Genomic DNA, 7484 nt, shown 5'->3' on the forward strand with positions numbered 1-7484 from the left:
TAAGCATTCATGGCACTTAACTTTGAAATTTTTCTCAAATTTATCTTTATTCCAATTTTTAGATTCATTTATCTTTGTAGAAAATTCATTACCTCACTTTTGTTTTCCATTAGCTTTCTAGTAAAATAAGAATTTTCTGAATTTCCTTACAATGAGATCTATATCATCATCAAAGTGTGGCAGGACATACAATGACGTCGACATGATCTACAAGGGCACGGATCACACTTGAATGAGTGAACCACTCTCTGATGCCAATTGAAATTCCCAACGTACCCCTATGGACCACAAAATTGTCTACCAATTTCCTTGAACAAATAGGTTAGATCTCAATTATCAAGATTATGAAACGAATCAAATACTTTAAAATAAATAATCAACTTTGTAAGACACAACGATTGGTTACGAAGGGAAACCCTTTAAAGAACTCTTTAAAGGTAAAACCCTACAGGGTAGCCAAACCCATGAAAGTCAATCTTATTATTTGAAAACCAATGACAAATAATCATCAATTACAAAACCTTTGCAATTCGACTCTCTTATTTGCCTAAACAAGCAACCCGTTTTTCTTCTACCGCAGTAGTAGCAGAACCTCTGGCGATCTTCAAATGTTGAATTTCCTTCTAGAACTCTAGAGGTTGAAATCCAATCGATGTTCCTTTATGCTCAAAACACAATCATACTCAAGAGGACATGAAAAATCCCATGAAAATTCTCAAGTGAATTTTCTCTCATAAATGCTTAGAATATCCTCTTTGGAATTTGTGGCTCAAAGTCCTTACGGAGATACAAAACCGAATCCCTTTTAATAGAAAGTCTGGAAAGAGTTCCAGTCACAATAAGATTCTACTAACGGGTAGAGACAGTCGCGAGAACGTTTCCTGATGGGTTGTTAACATTTCGCGATAACTCTTCACTGTAGTTTCTTATCTGTGTTCAGTTTCGGGTCTTGATAATTGCAGACTCTTATAGATTCGAAATTCATGTAACAGACTTATTTAAATAACCTTATTTTACATTCATCCAAATTTAATCAAATAATGATAAGATAAACCTTATCATTTAGTCATCTAATCCTAGCCAAATTTTGCCTCTACACCCTACTACCATTTTGTTTTTTTTTACAGTATCTCTTACTACCAAAAATGACCCAAAGAGTCCCCATAAAAGCTATTATCAGCATTTCTAAAGGTAAGCAGCTCAAACTAAGTCTCTGTTTGAGACAGAAAATTGGCAAAGAAACTCCTCAACATCTTGTCAGTTTCATTTTGTCTTTCCAAAAGTACTTGCATTTCTCCCCTCATTTCATCTAGCTGACTCTTGTAATAGTTAGCATCTTTCCTATGTTTTTCATTACCCGCAAATGTGAGATGACTTAAAACTTGGATTTGGTGGATTAATGGATCAATTGTATTACCCGGCCCCTTATATAGTTCTCTATTTGCCAATGCACATAAAATTCTGCTCAACTTAAGGATGCCCCTAACGCAAATATGATAAAATCTGCAAGTGACTTGACACTGAATTATTTATCAAATCTAATACCCACATCTTATAGCACCACAACCACAAAATATCACTCTAAATTAATCACATCTAATACCCACATCTTATAGCACCACAACCACAAGGCCATTTATGATGGATATATGTGGTGGAATTTATAGCATTCATGAGGACAGGTTTTGCTTGTGCATAGGAAGTATTTTGAGTATAGAAGAGGAGAAGATCGTCTAGAGTGGGGTGAGGCAGTTGGACAGAGTTCTTTGGCTTTTCAAGTTTGTAGTGGAAACTGCCAGGATGAAGGCAGTTCTGGAGCCGCAAGGCCATTTATGTTGTGTTGGGGCTGAGGGTAGGGTGCTTATGTATAGAGAAAATATGTACATTTTACATGGGATAAATCTTTGATAACATAAAACCCTAAACCAAATCTATTCAAAATGTTTTGAACCATTTTTGTGGTCGATTATGTTTTTTTTTTTTTTCATTATTTTATGAAAACACCCACTTCTTATCAGATTCAAAATTTTGAACTTTCAATTTTTAAACCCCTCTCACAAACTTACTTTTGCCATGTAATTGGTGTCCACTCATTCACTTGCAAGTAAAATGACTCTTGGTCCATGTGAGGATCGATCTAGTGCGTTTTTTCTTTTTCATTTTAGAAAACACGATTTATACATGCAAGTCTTTAGTAAATTTGAAACTGAAAATAGATAATAAAAAGATGTGATCTTGGATTAAATGTACGACCTTTCAACCCAAGAGCTCCAGTTAGATGCCTCACCATTGCATGGATATTACAAGTACAAGGTAAATAAAGATTGCCATGAATTCTTGTTTCATCTTGTTTGCGCATGATGAAAACATTAATTTCCAACTTTATTTCATTTCCTTTTCACGTGCATGCTTAAAAAATATAATTATGACGACAAAAAATTAAAATGATGATGAAGCCTAGCTGAATGAAAAATAAAAAACTTGAAAATACTTTCATCATGCTAGGTTCAGTTATTTTAGAAAGCCAACATGTTGGAGAATGCAGATTTCCCAACAAGTTACATTCTGATCTCTCACACCTAGGCAATTTCCGTAGTAGAACAAGTCTTCAAGTGTACATCCTCAATGGGCAGCCTATCCTCAGGAAAGGCACAATCAACTTTGTCCTTTTTGGGCAACAAATGGCAGGGTTCAGGAGTCACATTGCTCGTCACTCCAGCAATATTAGTGCAATGATCCACTGCAATTCCTTTGGTGTCTTACTCAATGAGATGGTCACATTAGAAATGCATATTCCTGTAAAATGATCTTGGGCAATCCCCTCAAGTCTTGCTGCACCTGTAACATTCGTTGCCATGATATCTCTATAATTGATTCCTTTAATCTCCGGAATAGATTTCGGGTCAAAATTAGTGTCAGGGTGTTGAGTATAAAAGCCTGACATTAAGAAAACCCACTTCATAGTTGTGAGGGTCATTCTTCTTACATAGATATCCTTCACGTAAGCTCCTCTACAAATAGCAGTCTTGATTCTAATACTCAATTGAGTGTTAATGACTGAAAAAAAAAAAAAAAAAAAAAAAAAAAAAAAAAAAAAAAAATAGAGTGTTAATGACTGTGATGTCTTCAGCTCCAAAAAATGAATTCCACAAGACATTTCACTGCCTAGAGCAATGGTGGCACTGTTGGGGGATATGCAGGTTAACCTTCTGATGATTAGGTGCTTTGTGGGCATTCCAAATTTAATGCCATATTGATCCCAACCACTTTTTACGGCAATGCAGTCATCCCTTGAGACTACGAAGCAATCCTCAATATGAGTAAAATAATTCTATTATTTTGGAGAGAATGATAATGAATCCAATGTGGGTTTGAGCTTGAATACATTAACTATCATGTAAGAAGTTACATCTTTAGCTAGAAATTGCCTAATCTAATACCTAGTCTAATGTCAATGCTCTAAGTAGGAGAAAACTGGCCAGAGCAATTTTCATCATTTTCGGTCGGTTCAGTAGTCTTCTGGTTGGTTTTGGGCTTTACTAGTGGAGCACCACAGATTCACAACCTGTGATACTCCAAAATAAAATTTCGCAAATTCTCACTAATTTAGGAACAATAATCCAATTTTTGGAAAGAAATATTAACAAAAAGAAGAGGCTTAAAAATTTGCAAACTTACCGATAGATCATTTTTTGGAAGAAAAACTTTTCTCAGTGTGGGAATTATCTTATCTTGAGTATAGTAAACGCTAGAAGCTTAGAGAGAGAGAGACAGAGAGGGGGGAGAGAGAGAGAGAGAGAGAGAGAGAGAGAGAGAGAGAGAGAGAGAGAGAGAGAGAGAGAGATGGTGTCTAGACGACGGGGCAAGGTGGGTCTCGTCGGTGGCCAGTCGAATAGAGAGCCAAGAGAGGTCTGAGAGTGAGAAGAGAGAGAATGACGAAGAGGAGAAATGAAGAATGGGTGCTTAGGTTAGGGCTTCGAAACGACACTGTTTTTTTTTTAAGATGTGAATCCATTCATCATAACGAAGTTACAAATGTGATTTAACAAATCAGGACAATCCCAACTGTAAACCAACCTACGCATCTGCACTGGAGTACCCCGCACACTAAGTGACGGACTTTGTCTTTTAACTTCTAAACCTCTCCGAAGAGAGAAAACACTCTGTATAAAACAGAATGACCAGCCCTCCAACCTTCTAAAAAGGTGGATTAAGGGACATCACTGTTTGGACTCTTAAGTCCAAAAAATGCACTCCTAAACTATCACTAACAAAATAACATGAACACTACATTGCCAAACAACCAAACCGCCAACGAAAACCGAGCAGCAGCGAGAGCCCCGGCGGCACACCCACCCCAAACGATGGCATCAGGAGCCCAAGCACGGCACGGGTACCCAGCTCGCGTGCGGACCACAGAACCTCCACCAGAGGTTGGCCGTACATCCACTGGCCATAACCCCGACTGTCTATCTCCACAGCACAAGCCTCGGGTTGTGTCCAGTCCAAAAAACTCCATCACCCGCTCAGAATACAACAAGTAAAGCAAAACAAAACCCAGAAAAACTGACTGACGGACGGATGAAAACTAGAAAAACAAATAAAACAGACGGAAGAAAACAAGACAAACCAGTGGTGCGTGCAACGCAATCACTTTTAGAGGGAGTCCGACGGATGTTCGATGATCACCCGGAGTCTTAGGACCCAGAAAAGCCAAGATTTGAGCCGACAGGTGGCTCCCCGGTGGCGCGTGGTAGCCACGTTCTAGCTCGGTCCGAGACTCCGTCCCGCGTGTGCGGGCTACGCTCCCTCCCTTTTGGCGCCGTGTTCGGTGGTCTTGTAGATCGGCAGCTGGCGAACGCTCTGGTGGGTTGCATGTTGACGATCGTTGGCTGGAAACGGACCCGCCGGAACTCCCCTCCGTTATTTACCTGAAAACACACAAAACCCAAATCAAAAGGAAAAAATAAACACAGAAACAGCAAAAGAGAGAAGAAGGGGAGAGGGGGGGGGGGGGGAGGGAGCCAAAGCTCCCACCCCCGTCGGTCGATCTGGTCTTTTAAGGTTTTTGGGAGAGAACGGAGGGTTTTTAGGGAGAGAGAACCGGCTTCCACAAAATGACCGACACTGTTTAACTTAGTTAAATTAAACCACATCGATTTATATAAAAATAAAATAATATAAATAAACATATATATCATGAGATTTGCTACTCATCATCCACACACACCATATACCACACTTTTTTTATTTTTTTTAATTTATTTCTGTTTTATTATTCTTAAACTAATTAAATTCTTCTACTCATAATCCATATATCACATATTTGATAAGAAAAAAAAAATGTGATGTATGGTGTGTGCAGATGATAAATATAATTTTTCATATATTACATCAATCGATTGATTTGACACATCACCCTTACTACAAGAACTTATTCAAAACTTTTTAAAATGTAAGTACCAATCTATAAAAGGCTGAAACCACATGGACCTAAATGGTAATTATTTACCAATATATTGTATCATTAGGCTCCGTTTGAGTACTAGAATATTCTGAGAATACTACACTACTATTTATTATTTTATCATTACCTTTTATCTACTTTTCATTATTTTTTATTACTATTAACTGCTATTCAATATTTTATCATTCCCTTTTTCATTATTTTTTAACTATTATTTACAAAAAATTTTAGATCACTTTACTATCCAAACACTATTGTAATCAACAATTATCAAATTAGTCACATAAGATAACTAAATTCTAAGATAATTGAGACATAAATTGTTGTAACGTCATTAATTGCATCCGTTAAGCATTTGTGGTCCACGCTTCATCTTGATTGGTGTGCAATTTGTGTTACCCGAATTCTATTGTTCCTACAAATTTAGAAGTACCAAAAAGTAAGAGTTGAAGTTACAACTGTCCATAGATAAATAAATGTTGAAGTTACAACTGTCCATAGATAAATAAATAATTCTTAATACAGCATTACGAACTTCTTTGGTGAATTAATAAAAAGATATTAAGTTTGAATAGTGGTAGATGATCTTCAAGTCTGCTCATTGACATATGAGGGAACTTTGGCCCAAGAGAATGTAGTCATACATAGGAGTATATCTATATGTGCGGGTAAGAATACCAACATAGGAAGTGTTTCAAGCCGCTAGATCCCCATCTCCATCGGTATGGTCATGAACAATATCAACTTTAATCTTGTATGCCTCGCACACTAATTTATCCAAAGCAATGCCTCGACTTCGACCAAATTTTATAACTGCTAATATGGTATGAGACTAAATATAAAGAACACATTTGTTAGATATTAATAAAGAAATTTTGTTATGCCACTAATTAAGACACAAACTTAATTATTTTCTATTCATAGATCATGTTTTGAGTATAAGGGCATGATTGGGTACGCAATTGTTCTCAAATATTTTTAAATTATTTTATTTCTAATCACAAACTAATCACTATTATTAAAAAATTATTTACTATTATTTATTATTTAAAAATATTCCTAATGTCCAAATCAACTTTTAATACCACTAACTAGATACTAAATACATGCACCATTAACAGCATACATATGTCCGGAAGCTAACCCACTCTCTCTCTAGAATAAAGTTCTCTCTGCATCTATCCATAGTGCTTTTGATAATCTTGGCATTACCACCACCACACTATTCTTCCCACTTTTCCCACCATCCTTCAACACGTCCCTCCTTCTCTATTCATTCTTCCACTATGGATATGAAAGAGCTGATTCATCAGACAGAGGCTCTCTCTTGGGAGGTCTTGAACTTATCTCCAGAAAAGGAACCAACAAATGGTGACTCTGATCTAGCCCTCATTGGTAGAATAGTGGCACCTCGACCTCTTAATAGAATTTCTTTACATGCCTTCTTCAAAGCTGCTTGGAGGTTCCTCAGTAAATTCTACATTGAAGACCTGGATGCAAACTTGTTCCTCTTTACATTCCAAAATGCTAGAGACAAAAGCAGAATACTGAATCAAGCTCCCTGGAATTTCAAGGGGCATCTCCTCCTTCTCAAAAGTTGCCCTGCAGATTCTACATGGAAAGATATTAGCCTTAACACTTCACCATTTCATGTTCAAATCCATGGTCTTACAAAAATCACATGACAGAAAAAAATGCTTTTAAAATAGGGAGTGCCCTAGGTAACTTTCTTGCAGTGGATGTAGACCCTTTATTTGGTTTAGTCTGTAAGAAATTCATCAGGATAAAGATGGAGATTGACATCACCAAACAACTGATCAAACAAGGTCTTTGGGAACTAAGAGACTACAATCTCGACACTTGGGTTTCATTTAAGTATGAATGCTTATCAGACTTCTATTATGCCTGTGGGAGGATTGGTCAACAAATTTTTTGCAAATTCTTAAAATCTATCACAAAACAAATGCCATTTGGCCCCTGGCTATGTGCAGAATCCCCAATATTCATGAATGTTCAA

General features: G+C 36.9%; 1 pseudogene; it reads right to left on the bottom strand.

Annotated features, from left to right (window-relative positions):
- Positions 1–2569: 2569 nt before the first annotated feature.
- Positions 2570–4519, bottom strand: LOC122293709 (annotated as a pseudogene).
- Positions 4520–7484: the final 2965 nt, after the last annotated feature.

The sequence above is a fragment of the Carya illinoinensis genome, chromosome 14 (assembly GCF_018687715.1).
Source record: "Carya illinoinensis cultivar Pawnee chromosome 14, C.illinoinensisPawnee_v1, whole genome shotgun sequence".
Lineage (NCBI taxonomy): Eukaryota > Viridiplantae > Streptophyta > Magnoliopsida > Fagales > Juglandaceae > Carya > Carya illinoinensis.